This window comes from Camelus bactrianus, chromosome 3 (assembly GCF_048773025.1).
Source record: "Camelus bactrianus isolate YW-2024 breed Bactrian camel chromosome 3, ASM4877302v1, whole genome shotgun sequence".
Lineage (NCBI taxonomy): Eukaryota > Metazoa > Chordata > Mammalia > Artiodactyla > Camelidae > Camelus > Camelus bactrianus.
In genome coordinates, this window is record NC_133541.1 from 107,217,375 (window position 1) to 107,233,754 (window position 16,380).

The window sequence follows — 16,380 nt, forward strand, 5'->3', positions numbered from 1 at the left end:
TCACCAGAAGCTGAGGCAGAACGGCAAACAAACATCCAATAAAAGTACAAACACGGCGACACACAGGCACAACTGGAAAAAGCCCAACAACTGCCTGGCCTTCACACCACCCCCCTGGCCTCCTCCCAGAGATTCCGAGCTATGACCTCCTCTTAGGAGTCACGGTCCCCACCCCCACCTGGAGGAGCACAGCTACCAGCCGAAAGCATTCGGTCCAGACGGTCCAGATTCACTTTTGTCCTTTGTATTGTAATTATAGGGTGCCTTTTGTTTTTCTTAACATATTACAATATCTACATAATGCATTATTTTTAGTAAAAGTGAATAAAGAATTTGAATTCTATCCCTTCCTCCCTCAAGATTCTGTCCTGGTTCTCTAGCCTCCTGTAAGGGGCAGCGCCACCAATCTCTAATTTGCAACCGCGACCCCAAAGGCACTCTGCCCGCCATCTTCTCTCAGTAAACGGCGCCCTCACACACTGCATTGTTCATGCCAAAGACCTGGGATTCGGTCCACTTCCTCTCAGCCCTCCATAGTCGGTCCTTCAGTCACCTTTACTGCCGAAACCTTCCCTGTCCGCCTCTCCGCTCTCCACCACAGTCACTCCGGGTGAAGAGCCTCTTCTCTCGCCTGGGCTTCTGCAGGAGCCTCCTGACAGTCTCTGGGTTCCCGCCCTGTCCTTCACCCTCACCCAGTCTCCATAGAACAAAATGATTCTTCGAAAAAGTAAATTAGAGACTGTCACACCTCTGCTTAAAACTGAACAATCCCCAGATTCCTTACCGGGCCCTGCCTCCCTCCCACCACATCATGTACCACCCTCCTGCTTGATCAGGGTGCTACAGCCAACTCCGGTTTCCTCTTTCTAGTTCTCAATGATTCTGAGCTCATTCCTAACTCAAGGACTCGGCCTTGGCCTTTTCCTTCCCTGGGACTCTCTTCCCCCAGATCTGCCCATAGCTGGCTTCTTGCCACACAGGCCCGCTCCTCAGTGAGGCCCTCGCTGACCGCTCCATCTGGGTAGCCTCCAGCCCTCCCCGCCGTGACCCCAGTCACTCACTAGCCATCACTCTGTCTTACTGTCATTATAGACTTTGCTACTTCCTCTTATTTTATTATTTGTTTGTTGTCTGATTCCCTCATTAGAATCCTCAAAGGTAGGGGTTTTATCTATCTTAATCCTAAATCCAGATAATCTTTAGTGTGTCCCAAATGGCAAGTGCTTACACTAAAAAATTATTCATGGTTTATCTGAAATTCAAATTTAACTAGATGCCCTGTATTTTACCTGGCAACTCTACTTGAGGCCCGTGACCCCACATCTTGGGAACATGGTCCCAAGTTTGGGATCAAGCCGGCATGTGAAGAGAAGAGAGAAAATGAGATCGGGGGTGGGGAGAGAGAGAGGACAAGACAGCAATAGAGAATGAACGAGACACGGAATGACATAGAGAGTCACAGGTAGACCAGTAGACACCCTCTGATAGTGTTCAGTGACCCAAAGTCAGCTCCACCGCTGTCCTTTCTGTAATTTGTTTACAGGCACCAACAAATTCCCCTTTCTCTTCAAAATAATGGCCAACATTCTTGAGCACTTATGTGTGCCAGGCACTGGGCCAAGCTCTGGATGCACTGTCTCATTTAGGCTGTCACCTCCCACGATTCTATGCGGGTGTGACTGTCATTCCCTCCACAGAGGAAGAACCAAGGAATAGAAGAGTTAAATAACGTGCTCAAGTTCACACAGACTCTAAGCAGCAGAGCTGGGTTTCAAACTCAGGTAGTCAGATTCCAGAGTGCACAACCACTGTGTAGAGTAGCTGTCACTTTAACGAAGGGGGTCTTGAGTGGTTCAGGTAGAGCAGACATTGGACTACTGACCCCAGATCCTCAGGAGGCAGGATAGCATCATACATGAGCTCAGGAGCCAGACTAGGCAGGATCAAATCCACCTTCCCTCACCCCTGGCGTGACTTTCGGAAAGTTCTCCACCTGCTCTGAGCCTCAGCTTCCTCTTCTGTAGAATGAAGTTGACAGTAGTAGTAGCTACAGCACAGGATTGATATGGGGATTTAATTAATTAGTGTCTTTACACACACTCATAAAAAGCCATTAGATCAGATAAGCATTTAATAAATATTTACAGATTTTTAAAAAACTATTTTCCGCTCATCTCTGATGCCTAGCACAGGATCTGACACCAAGGAAGTGCTCATGGTACCTGGATGGGTGATGGTAAGAGTAGAGAATATTAAGGAGAATCCTAATGATTGTTTATTCAGCACCTACCACGTACCAAGCATTATGCTAAGCACCTTACACACATCTTCTCAGTCAGTCCCCACAACAGCCCTGCCAAGTTGGTGTTGTCATCCTCATTTTGCAGACAAGGTAACAGAGGCTTCAAGAAGTCAAGTGACCAGAAAGGCCACAGAGAGGGGTCCAGAGCAAGGATATTAACCCTGGTTTTAAAGGAAAGAACATTGGATCTGTGAGTACTTTAATGAAGGCAGGAAACAGATTGTATTGAGAGTTTTCCTGTGGACTGACCTTTGGGTTCTTGCCATTCTCATCATAAGCTCCTTCATGTTTCTTGCAAATAGCCCATGAGCATGTTATCTCATTAAGTGGGTATAGAGTCCCATTTTACGAAGGAATCACAAAGAGGTACAGGTACTTGCTGAAGGTCACGCGGGTGTTAAGAGCAGAGCAGGTCGGAACCCAACTTCATCTGACTCCCAGTCCAGTCTTTGTCCCCTGTACTCAACCTCTGACCTACAGAGAACCCGCACAGAGCATGCCATCCCTCAGATCTCCCAGAGACACCCCCTTTTCATCACCTCCACTGCCAGGGAGCACCCGGGCTGGGGCTCCATGAGCCCTCACCTGCCATCTTCAGCCTCCAACTGCGTCTCCTGCCTCCAGTCCTGCCTGCCTTCTGGTCTTCACAAGGCCACCACCAGGGCCAGCTTTCAGAAATGAGATCTGAATCCAGGGCTCTTGGAGGTCCTTCCAGGGTTCTTGACCGTGGCTTCATGGTCTGGGCCCTGTTTATCTCTTCCCCTCCTTGAACTCTGTGCTCTGGCTGAGCTGAATCTATTTTTGCTCTCTCTGGCCTCCTTTGTACACACTCTTTCACCAGGGTGGTACGCCCTTTCCCACTTCCTTCTCACTTTTTTTTTTTTTTGACTAGCCAGGAATCTTTTATTTATTTACTTATGAAAGTATAGTCAGTTACAATGTGTCAATTTCTGGTGTACAGCATAATGTTTCAGTCATACATATACATACACATACATATATTTGTTTTCATATTCTTTTTTATTATAGGTTACTCCAAGATATTGAATACAGTTCCTCGTGCTGTACAGAAGAAACTTGTTATCTGTTTTATATATACTAGTTAATATTTGCAAATCTCAAACTCCCAATTTATGCGGTCCCACCCCTTCTCACTCTTGCTAAGTCATCCTTCAAGTCTCAGTGGCATGTCGCTTCTTCCAGGAAGCCGTCCTTGCTAGGTTCAGGTGCTTTTCCTGTGTGTGCCTCTACTCGGGTCCTTCTCCCTCTCTTTTGAAATCGCCCTTTAATTTGAAGTTTTCTCCTGGTGAATTAGCTCCAAGAGGGTAGGAGCTCTGTCTGCCTGTTCATACTGCATCCCCAGAGCCTAGTACGGTATTGGGTACTTAGTAGGTGCTCAGTGAAAAGCTGGTGAATGAATGAGGGTTCCCTGAGGACATTATTTTATTACACTGAGCTCTAGGCTCAGTTTGCTGGTGTATAGTAGGCTCCCAATACATATCTGTTGAATAGATGATGGATGAATAAATGAATAAACATGGTTCAACCCTCTCCTTCAACACGCACACATTGTATTTGCTCACCCCTCAGCTTTGGTCTCTTGCAGAATAAAAGGGATCCCAGCTCCTTGTTTGAATGCTGTGGGGTTTGAGTAGAAAAAAATACTGCTCCTTCAATAAGAAGAGCTTCAGGCGATAGAGGCCTTTCTTGCTGGTGAAGGGAGGAGGGAGAGTTGGGGCCTCAGCCCAGTTTCAGGATGGCCTCAATTGGCCCCAGACTGACTAATAAAGTGTGAAATTGACTTCATCCTCCGCACGTCTCCCCAGCCAGTGTGTCCCTGTAGCATCTCCCTCTGCTACAACGGATGCAGTGCTGCTGCCATCCCCTCTGTCACTGGCAGACAGGCGGGTCATCAACGCCCACGCAGCCCCAGGGCCCAGCGCTCTGCAGAACCCGTGAAGCCATTTGGCTTCAGGCCAGGATGGGCTTTCAAAGCCAGAAGCATCCGATGTGGCATGTCTGACGCACCTTCTAAGTCAGCCACTGGCCCCTCCTGCCCCTGTGTACTCCTCTGATGCTGGCCGCTGAGGCACGGGCAGAGGTTGGAAGCGGGGACAGCATTAGGGGAGCTCTTTGAGACTTCCCTCCCACTCCACCCTTTCTGTTGCACCAAATGCAGGACTGGCAGAGCAAAATGGACCTCGGAGAGCAAGGAAATCAGGGAGCTCACAGGAGCCTCTGGGGGGCCTTCGGGGCTGCTGGGGGGGAAGATAGGAGGCCCCGAAACCCCTCCTTCCACCGGGATAGGGCCAGTTTTAGATCTGTTTTAAGATTTCCTAGGAAGAAAGGGATTCCATGGCTCTAGTAAGTCCCCAAACAAGTGATCTGTCCAGCAGTCATTCCCAAACCTGTCAGAATCAACTGAGTGACTTGATAAAAAATAGGGATTCTGAGACCTGTAGTGTGTTAATCAGCTCAGCACCCATTTCCTCTTCTTCTGAGGAGAGCCCCTGTATTACCTCAGAGAGCTGTCCTTACCCCCAAGAACTCCATGTGGTTCGCACGGTGTCTAGGGGCAAGCACATTACCCGGGCCGAGCCAATCACAGACAAAGAGTGATCAGCCCAGGGCTCAAAAAATGGCAGTCCCTGGATTTTGGCAGGGCTATAGGGGAAGAGATGCTCTCTTTTTCAGAGACTCTAGGCTGGTAGCTGTCAGCTTGGAACTGCTGGCTAAGAATGAAGCCAACGCAGAGGCAAACCATGACAAGAGATGAGAGAAGAGAGACAGACAGACAGAAACCTCATGACGTCATGAGCACCTGGATCCAGCCATGTCTTAAGTGTATTCAGACTAGGCTATTCAAATACAGGAAGCAATAAGTTTCTTTCTTTTCTTTCTTTCTTTCTTTCTTTCTTTCTTTCTTTCTTTCTTTCTTTCTTTCTTTCTTTCTTTCTTTCTTTCTTTCTTTCTTTCTTCCTTCCTTCCTTCCTTCCTTCCTTCCTTCCTTCCTTCCTTCCTTCCTTCCTTTCTTCCTTTCTCTCTCTCCCTCTCTCTCTCTCTTTCTTTATTTGTCTCTTTCTTTTTCTTTTGCCTCAGCCAGTTTGAGCTGAGTTTTTGCATCTTGCAACTGAAAGAGTGGTGACTAATACACAGACCCCATCTTAGATCTATTGAATTGTGATCCCCATGGATAGAGTCCAGGAATCTGGATCTTTCAAGAAACTTTTTGAAGAATTTCTGATAAAGTGTCACCACCCTATCAGTCATTAGTTGGACATCACTGAGTTCCTGGTCCAGTGATATGCAGATAAAAGTGATCCTTCCATATGTGGCCATTATTGTCTGTCAGAACTCTGCATGGTCTCGAGCCTCACAATAACTCGATGAAGTACAGGTTATCCTTCCAATTTTACAGATGAAAACACTGAGTCCTAGAGAGGTGAATGAATGTGGTCAAGGGCACACAGCTGTTAAGTGACCAATCTAGGAGTGTGAATCTCTGAAGCGCATCCTCTTTCCACCATTCTGCACTTCTCAGGAGGCTGTGCAGCTTGTCTAGAGCCTCAACACCTTGTGTTGGAAGTGTCCTCTCTCTTTGGAAACTCTCTCAATAAGCAAGGCCTATTTGAGTCACTTAGGTGCTGTGGCTACAGTAAGAGGGCTCCAGTGTGACTGGCCTATAAAGGGACGTTGTAATGCCATATTCTAAGAAGTCCCAAAGTAAGATGTTTCCAGGAATGGGTAATTCAGTGGCTCAGTGTCCTGAGCAAAGGCTCAAGTTCTTTCCATTTTTCTGCTCTGTCTTCTTCTGACATCAGCTGGCCTTCAGGCTGGCTCTCTTCTTCATTATAGGATAACTGCCACACTTGTAGACATAAGACTGTCCAGCATAGGGGGATGGTCTTATTTTTTCCTGTTTCTTTTTGTCAGTGAAGAAAGTGGTTCTGAAAAGCCCCCCAGATATCATTGATCAGAATTACATCACAAGTTCACACCTGGTCTAGTTGTTGGCAAGAAGGGTGGGGGCATCATGATGAGCTTGGACCAGTCATGATTCACTCTGAGGCTGGGTTGAGTAGACACCTGAACAGCACAGGGCTCTTAAAGGATGGAGGGGGAGGGTATAGCTCAGTGGTAGAGAGCATGCCTAGTGTGCACAAGGTCCTGGATTCAATCCCCAGTACCTCCATTAAATAAACAAATACATAAACGTAATTATCTACCCCCCCCCCCCGAAAAAAAACCCCAGTAAATGCATATGTGCTTACTCTGAAAAAACCAATAAAACACCTTAAAAAAAAAAAGGATAGGCGGGGAAGAAGCATATTAGGTAGCATCTGCTGCTTGACTCCTCCCCAGTCCCTGGGTTTCCCTCCCTGATTCTGCGCCCAGGCTCCAGGAGCATCTCTCTTTCCATTAGTCATGATCTTTGCAGGAAGGTTAACTTTCAAAGTTTAAAATCCTCCCCATGGTTCCACATCCTCCCTTCTAGTCCCCTTTCAGAGCCAGCAAGAAGAAATGCAGGGTTTCCCCTGCTCTTCTTGGCTTTGCTTCCCTCACTCTCTGTTGGACTGATACCAATTTACTAGGTTGCCAGGAGGAGTGATACAGCATGCGTGGGGGTGGGCGTGTACTGTTGCCTGCCTATCACCCATTTCCCCTGCTTCTAATCATGGAATGCACAGCGTCCTTTAGGGACCACCCTTTGCCATTCTCAAGTCCTGAGTGTAAGCCACACTGACTCTCGTGATACCCCCAACTCTTAATGGGATCTCTTCCCCTGCATCCTGGGGCATGTCACTTGGACCTTTTCAATCACTGTGTTCAATGCCTCTTGCCACAGGACTTGATTTGGGATGGGCAATAACCCCAGTCTGTTCGATGAAAGTCAGTTCCTAAGCCTTGGGCTCAAACTCTTGGGGGAGCAAAATTCTATTTCTGTTAGAGCTGTTGAGCTGCAACATTTGAGTCTGGAGCTTTCAGCAACCATTTTTCAACTTCCTAGGGGAAAGTTCCTATGAGAATGAAGCTAACACTGAGCCAAGAGACCAAGATCGAGGGACCCTAAGATGTTGGCTCCAACTGGGCCTGATGCCAGGAAACCCTGTACATCTCAGTCACATGAGCCAGTAAACTTTCCTTTCTTGGTCAACCCAGTTTGAGTTGGCATTCTGCCCCTTACAATCAGAAACAACTAATATAGCATGTTCTTTTGAAAAAGTTGAACTGTGTTCTCCTTTGGCTGAGTTGTACATGTGTAAAAGGGAGTAATGGGAGATAAGATTGGGAAATCAGGCTGCAGACACGTGGCAGGGGGCCTTGAAGACTTTGAGTTGGGCCACTCAGTCTAAGACCACTAGGGGACAAAGCATTTCAGGCCAGCAGATCCCAGGAGTTGCCAAACAAGCTAAACTTTGCCCCTAGGGATCAGGTTAATGCTTTTGTAGCTGCTGATAAAGTAAAATTCTTGACCTGCAACAGGACTCATCCTCCAGGCCCACTTTCTCCAGGGGAGAGTGGGTGAGTTCTGCATAATTGAGAATGTTTGGAGCTACTGGCGTTTATCAACTGCTCCCATGGGTCAGAGATGATGAGGGTGAGGAAAAACCCAGTGCAACTAATGAGGACTTCTGGGGATACTACTGAATGTGTCCACATCCCTCTTAAATTGCCCGGAATAGTACATGGCTAGAGTAGAAGAAAGGACATCATCTCCCTCTTTCTACGAGACCTGCTTCTATTAATGCAACCTGAGATTTCACTCACTTTAGTGGCAGCACATCATGCTTTGTATTCAAATGTATGTCATACATGCTCCTACTCTGTCATGTCTCCTCCATCACCTCAAGTCTTCCAAACCCTCTCCCACCTTGGGAGAACTGCCTCCACTTTCAGTTCTTTTCAATACTCCATGCATCAAAACTCTTTTCCTCTTGGGGAGATGGGGTTGTCAAGGAGGAGACAAGAAACCATCTCTCATTCTTTTTGTTCTTCAATAGCAGCAAAATGAAAAACGAAAAACAAAAAAAAAGGCAAAACACACATTAATGTCTCTGTAGAGTAACCAGCCACACATAGGCTTAGCCTTCCAAATTTTCATCTGTCTAGTTAGTGCATTTGTTCCTAACAGGGCCTCTGGGAATCCATTTTCTGTCCTTCCTCAGTCATTCCTGTCCATTTGCACACCCTTGGTGCATTCCACTGTCTTACCTCAGATGTCTTCATTTGAGTGTCTGACTGAAAAGCTATTGCCCAGGACAGTATCAGGGATAAAGCCACCATTCTTTATGATTTTGCTTCCAACCAAATCCAGAATACAAGATCATTGCTTAATTCCTCGTATACATGATCTCAATTATTTATTTTCAACATGGTAATGCATGCAGACATTGGTCCTAGTGCTTTACAAGTATTAACTCATTTAGTCCTTAAAATAGCCCCTGATCACAACTGTTACTCCCATTTTACAGAAGAGGAAATTGTGGCCTTCTCAGAGACACGTAATTAGTAAGTGACAGAACAGAATCCAGGTGGTTTGTACCTGTGCCAAGGGTAGGCATACTTTTTCTGTAAAAGATGAGATAGTATTTTAGGTATTGAGTGCTATATACATTCTTGGTCCCCACTACTCAGCTCTGTCACTAGAGTGTAAAAGCAGCCCTAGACAATACATAAATGAATGGGCTTGGCTGTGTGCCAATAAAACTTTATTTAGAGGCACTGAAATTTGAATTTCATATCATGCTCAATGTTATGAAATACTATTCTTCTTTTGATTCCCACCCACCCCCAACCTTTGAGAAATATAAAATCCATTCTTAGCTTGCAGGTCATACAAAACCAGGGAGTGAGCCAAGTTTGGTCTATAGCCCATAATTTGCTGGCTCTCACTCTGTGCTATGCAATTGTTCAACCTGATCCTTACAGCTTACCTCTTATCATCTCCATTTTCCAAAGAAATCCGTTGAAAGAGGTTAATGACTTGCTCTAGGTTACGTAGCAGGTGAGAGAGTCAGGATCCACACCCTGGTTTGTGTTGAACCTCGGAGGCTGCAGAGGCAGAAAGCTGGCAGAGGCCAGAGGTGGGCAGGAAGCAGGGCTGAGCGGGTGGTATCAGTGCTGCCTGCCTTGGCCTGAAACCACCAGTCACCAAGTGCTGGCAGATCCCCACCCCCGCCACCTTTCCCGGCCCTTCTCCTTCCCCAGGAGCCTAATACAGCAGCCTGGGGCTTCTGTTCCCTCATCTGCCACTGAAGTTCTGTTTAACTGGGACTTGCAAGAGACTGAAATGCTCTGCCTTTCAAGCCTGGAGCCAGAAAAACCCAGAGGCTGTCTCAACATGGCCTGATCTTCTAACCACAGCCATTATGGGAAGGCAGACCTGCTTTAAAAGGGTCCTGAGCTGTCACTTGTGAAAACACTTCAGCTCTGGCCTGGCTAAGACTGGGAAAAGGTAGGAGAGGATTGGAGGAAGAGGAGAGAGAGAGAGACAGAGGGACACACAGAGAGAAACACAGAGTCAGAGCGAGTTGCAGACACATGTACACACATGCAGAAAGACTCCTTAACAGCTGTTTTTCTGAACCAGAGCCCTATTTCCAAGTTCCTCAACTCTGCAGACACGAGAAAGCCAATACTGCAGCAGAAAATCTCCCCACATCACTTGTTGTTAATAATGATTTATTTATTTTGTCTTTTCTAGGTTTCTGCAGTGTTGACTTCCTTCAAACCAGTGAGCAGCCCTGAGATGGGCACCATGGAGATTATTTGCCTGAGGAGGGGTGTGGGGCTCAAAGAACTCCAGCAACTTGCTCAAGGCCACTCAGCAAGTTAATGGCCAATCTGGAGCCAAGGATCAAGACTCTGGACTCCCGGTGCAATGTGAGTCTCCTACAAACCACCCCCAGAATCAAAGGGGACACTGAAGGTCGGGGATCTAGTTCCTTTGTTTCCCTTCAATAAATGAGCCCCTAAAGTCTGTCTTTGATAAGTAAATGATAGTGACACAGTATGTCTGAACTTGAGCAAGGCAGTGGACAAGCAAATGTATGATATCCTCGTGGTTACATGTGTTGGAAAACTGTGAGACAGATTCAAGGACAGCTGGATGGATTATAGCCAGTAGGAGATCAGTATCCAAAAGATCCTGGTGAATCAGTCTTTATGTAGAAGAATGCTATGGTTTTTTTGTTTTTAATTGGAGGTCCTGGGGATTGAACCCAGGACCTCATGCATGCTAAGTATGTACTCTGTCACTGAGCTATTACCCTCCCTGCCAGTAGGATGCTATGTTACACGGTTTTTATTACTGAAATTGAATGGCTTGAGTTCCCATCCCACCTCTTCTGAGAATGACTCTCTTCCCAACTTAGGGTCCTCCCTTCCAGGATAACTCTCAGAGCAGTTACTTGGTCCAAAGGGGCAGTTCTAGTTGCCATCTCCTGAAGGAGAAAAACCTAGAAACCTGACCATTGTGTATCCTGCAGTTGCCGAGACTGCCACATGAGGGCACTGTTGAAAGGGGCAGCTTGGTTGCCTAGAGGCAGCGCTTCTCCACCATCACATCTCCAGGAGCCTAGAAACACTGTCAACACTAACTAGCCCCAGGTACAGCCCCTGTCCTCTAAAGAAACCACTTTATTGATCAAGGCACATTTCATTAGGCTGGTCCTGCAGTTGCTTCTCCAGGGGATTCTCCATGACACACAGACCTGGACACTCAGCGTTACAGCTCTTTATGTCCACACACTCAAACATGGTTTCTTTATTTCCCAAGTGTACCAACAGTGTGCTAGGGTAGTGGGTTGGGACCAGCTTGCAGGCTCAGTGATACACTAGCCCTAGAAGCAGTAGACCAGAGCTCTTGTCCTCTCTAGGCTCACTAATAGGTAGCTCTTGGCTTGGGGCTGTACACTAGCCCTTCCCCCCACTAAAAACACCCTGGTTTCATTAAGAGAATTGCCTCTCCCCGACTGTCTTGGAGCTAGGGTACTTCTTGGCTCCTTCCTGCCATTGCTGGTCTCCTCCAGTTGAACTTAAAGAGGTCAGATCCCTCCTCTACTCACCTGTGGAACAATGGGGAACACGTGATCTGAAATGCTCTTTTCTCAGGACTTTAACTCTGGCAAGGACAAGGGAATAGCAGTTGTGGGTCATTGATAGCGTCCTGACCTATGTCTCTGTTAAGGGGAATGACTGCTTTTCTTGCTTTCTGCTTCTTAACCTTCAGAGTTTCCTTAATTCCTGCTGACCAAGCCTGCTCTTCTAGTCTTTCATCAGTTGTGTAAGCTTCCATTGGCCTTCCAAAAAAATCCCCTGTTCTCTAATTTCTGGTGTTCACACCAAGAACCCTGTCTGGTAGAAGCCTCCTCCCTTTTTCACTCCCAAGACTCATCCCAGTTCGTTCCTGAGGAGGATAGTTTGGGTCCCCCAGAGCAAGTCTCCACCTTACCCGATATAAATTTTCATAGATTAAGCAAACGCAAAGGAATATGCTCCCCAGTTGTTGTCAGTTTTAGTGCAAGTGGCTTCATTTTCCTTTTTGCTCATATTTGTCCCCTGAAAAAATTTTTCCCCATTTCCATACACTCCATTTATGATAAAAACAGCATTTATCTGTGTGTTTGTTCAATTGCAGTTAGAGAAACTGAGGTACAGTAACTCTCTTTTTCATGTTGAAGGAGGGAGCCCCTGTCCCTGTGTGCGTGTCCTTGAGGAGACCTGTCAGTGTTTTGGCACTGCACTGCCGCCTGTTATCACCCACTCGTATGGGTGTATTTATTGATAGAGCCAAGGGCTGATATCCTGTTGGCTTTGTTGTATGCATGACTCAGGACATGCTCTCACCCTTCCTTGACCCCCAGGTCTCCCCGCATAAATAAGGAGAGGTTGGCACTAAGTGATCTCTGAGAGTTCTGTTGCTCAACTCTGGGAACTCTTTGAAGATCATTGTCTGGTAGAAGTGGGATCCAAAAGGAACCTGGAATCCCAGTCTCTGGGTGGGAAGGCACCTTAGATGTCCCATGTAGTCAGCACTTTTTGAATTGCACATAACAAAACCCACTCCAAAGTGGCTTAAGCAAAAAAAAAGGGAGTTGATCGATTGATGGATTGAAGTATAGTTAATTTACAATATTATATTATTTTCAGGTGTGCAATATAGTGATTCAATATTTTTAGAGATTATACTTCATTTAAAGTCATTATAAAATATTGGCTATAGTCCCTGTGCTGGACAAAAAGGGAATTTATTGACTCATATAACTGAAATATTTAGCTCTAAATTCAATCTTGGCTGGACCCAGGGGATAGGTGTCATTGGTACTTGGTCTGTCTCAGTCTCTTCTTTTGCTCGCCTTTGCCTGCTTTATCCTCAGGTAGGTTCTTCCTATGCAGAGGTCACCAGCATCCCCAGGCTTATGTCTTACCAATTTAGCACTTCCCAATTGGAAATTGCTAGAAATTCTCAAGGATTTCCAGCAGAAGGATTCCCAGGGCTGACTCTCCCTTGACTCTGTTAAGTGACATGCTTATTGCTGAACCAATCACTCCCTGGAGCCAGGGTATAAGTTCTGTTGGTTAGCCAGACTTGATCATGTTTTTGCTCCTAAAGTTGGGAGGCAGGGGGAGTGTCACTGACACCTATGGCCTAAGATGTGAGGAGGCGTAGTTCACTAAAGGCAAGTCAGGAGCTGTTACCAGAGGGGAAAAGGATGCTGGGAAGGAAAAAACTCAGAGGTCCACTCGGGTTCATCCAGATCAGCAGTTATCGATGAGTGTTCCCCAGATTGGCAGTCCCTCCGCTGTGAACAGTGGTTTAATAAAGGAGTGACTTGGGAGGTGGCAACTCTAGCCAAATCCAAATGAAATATCAAAGTGGGGGACACATGATCCACCCAACTACGTGGAGTCTAAACTGGGAATTCCCTACGCTATGAGAAATTAATCTTTACACCCTCACAGCTGATTCACCCAAGAGGTGGAGCATTAAAGGAGGGGAAAAAAGGCACAGTTTAATGAGTGCTTCTGTATTTGGCTCATTGAAATCTGATATAACCCTGTGAGGCAGGTAATAACTAACTACAACTATAATCTTGTCAGGTAGGTAATATTAATCGTCAAAGAAGAAGACACTGAGGGTCAAAGAGTAAAGTAACTAGACCTTGGTGGCAGAGCTGGGATTTGAATCCAAAGCCGTTTGTTTCAAAAACCAGAGCCCTTCATTCCCACTCTGTGCTGCCTTCTGAGAAAGGTGATGCTCTCCAGTAGGAGCAGAGGAGCTTGGGGAGGGGTGTAGAGGCAAATCCTCTGATTCCACACATTTTGAGGAAAGAGCACTGACCTGAAATCAGAACCTGGGCTGCACTCACAGCTCTGCTCTTGACTAGCTGTGTGACCTGGAGCAAGTCACTTCCCAGCTGGGGTCTCAGTCTCCTAGTTTGTACAGTTGGACAGCTTTAAATGACCCCTAAGGCTTTTTCCCCATTCTGTTTGCATGATGGTATCAGGAAGTTTCCAGCAGAAGAGGTTTCCTGCTTCCCAGGATCCTGGGCCCTGTTTTGAAAGACTCTCATGTTCCAGCTTGACTAGGTATTTAAGTCATTCTGCTGTTTGCTAATAAATTGCTCCCTAGACCAGGAATCAAGGATTCCTGAATTCTTTCAGGCTTAGAAGGCAACACACCTCAGATAGAAGCTCTAACATCTGCAATTAAATCTTGGAGAACTAAGACACTGTAGAATTTTGTAGGGTCTCAGAACGTATTTTTCCACATAGGACTGCAAAAATCACAGTGCCTGATTCCAAAATTTATCAGTAGCTGCTGCACTCAGACCTGTGCTGGGCAGCATGGAATACACAGAGATGGAGGGGCATCAGCCTGGTGCCAAAGAGGAGGAAGGAGAGCCACAGGTTGGAATACAGCCCTGTAGTCAACCTCTTGAGGATGAGGCTAATGCAAATGAAAACAAGTTGCTTTATGGCCCCAGTAAAAGGGTTAATAGCCAGGGCTGGTATGGATGTACTGAAATGAGCACTCATACCCTACTGGTGCAGTGCAAATTGGTAGAGCTTTTTCAGAGAGTAGTTTGTAATATTTTCCAGAAATTTAAATGTGCTTGCCCCTTTATCCAGCAATTCCACTTCTGAGACTATCCTCAAGAAATGCTTGCTCTGTGCACAAGGAGGTAAAACAAGAATGTGCATTGCTGTGCTGTTTGTACTGATAAAAAGTTGGAAACAGCCTAGATAGCCATCAAGAGGGAGTGGTTAAACTGGGCTTCAGTTATGCTTTGGCATTCTATGTAGCATTTAAAAAATCACAAAGATCTGCATGTATATATGTAGGTATATATGGGGAAAAGGCCAAGATATAGAACTAATTTTTATCTCAGAACAATATGCTTGGTTAAATATACACAGGCACTACAATGAAATACTGCTTCACACCCACTGGGATGGCTGTAATAAAAAAGACAGATAATGACAAAGTTTGGCAAGGCTGTGGAGAAGTTGGGATCCTCATACATTGCTGCTGGGAATGTATAATGTTGCAGCTACTTTGGAAAGCATTCTGACAGTTCTTCAAATGGTTAAACATAAAGTTGCCATCTGACCCAGCAATTCCACTCCTAGATAGATAACCAGGAGAAATGGAAACATATGTTTACACAGAAACATGTACGTAAATGTTCATAGCAACATTATTCATAATAACCCCAAAGTGGAAACAATTGAAATGTTCGTAAGCTGATGAATGGATAAATAAACTGTGGTATAGCCATACAATAAAATATTATTCTGCAATGAAAAGAACTGAAATACTAATAACATGCTAAAATATGGATTGACCTCGAAAACCTTATGCTAAGTCACAGAAGATGACGTTTTATGATTCCATATAAATATCCAAAATAGGCAAATCAAGAGAAACAGAAAGTAGATCAGTGGTTGCCTAGAACTTGGAGGGATGACAACTAAGGAGTAAGGGGCTTACTGGGGGGTAATGACAGTGTTCTAAAATTGATTGTGCTACTGTGTGCACAGCTCTGTAAATATACTAAAAGCCATTTAATTGTACACTTAAAATGGATAAGTTGTATGTTATGTGAATTATATCTCAGTAAAGCTCAAAACACACCCACACAGGGAATGAAAATTGGTGCAGCCACTATGGAGGACAGTATGGAGTTTCCTTAAAAAACTAAAAATAGAGCTACCGTTTGGTCCAGCAATCCCACTCCAGGGAATATATCCAGAAAAAACTGTAATTGAAAAGACACATGCACCCCAGTGTTCATAGCAGCACTATTTACAATAGCCAAGACATGGAAACAGCCTAAATGTACATCCACAGATGACTGGATAAAGAAGGTGTGGTGTGTATACACACACACACACACACGCACACACACAATGGAATATGCCTTAGCCATAAAAAGAATGAAATAATGCCATTTGCAGCAACATGGATGGACCTAGCGATTATCATATGAAGTGAAGTAAGTTAGACAGAGAAAGACAAATATTACATGATGTCACTTATATGTGGAATCAAAGAAATGATACAAATTTTATTTGCAGACCAAAAATAGACTCTGACATAGAAAACAAACTATGGTTACCAAGGGGGAAAGGGTGGGAGGGATAAATTAGGAGTTTGGGATTAACAGATACGTATTACTATATATGAAATAGATGAACAACAAGAATCTACTGTATAGCACAGGGAACTATATTCAATTTTTTGTACTAACGTATAAGGGGAAAGGATCTAAAAAAAAATGTATGTATGTGGATAACTGAATTGCTTTGCCGTACACCTAAAACTAACATAGCAAATCAACTACACTTCAATAAAAAATAAAATAAAATAAAGAAAAAGAAAAAAACACACCCATACAAATATGTACAGGATTTTTCAATGAAACTTTTTTTTTCACCTTTTAAAACCTTAAAGGATAAAACATCTGTTTTTTAAAATTTTTTAATTTTTAATTTAAAAAATTTTTGATTTTTTTCTCCTTTTTCAGTTTTATTAGGTAGAATTATTACAGTTTAACTGCACATACACATTA

The 16,380-nt window shown here is 44.9% G+C and overlaps 1 protein-coding gene across 13 annotated transcripts in view; it reads left to right on the forward strand.

The window, feature by feature from the left end:
- The window catches only part of ARHGEF37 (Rho guanine nucleotide exchange factor 37), a 113,598-nt gene that overhangs the window by 51,523 nt on the left and 45,695 nt on the right, over nt 1–16,380 (forward strand). For 7 of the 13 annotated variants that reach the window (XM_074360916.1, XM_074360913.1, XM_074360917.1 and 4 more), the window contains exon 16: nt 10,008–10,186. The gene's annotated coding sequence lies outside the window, so the exon portion shown is untranslated. Of the gene's footprint in view, nt 1–7; nt 344–10,007; nt 10,187–16,380 lie in introns of those variants that run through there. The other 6 variants (XM_045517489.2, XM_010956099.3, XM_074360912.1 and 3 more) reach the window with 2 other exon arrangements.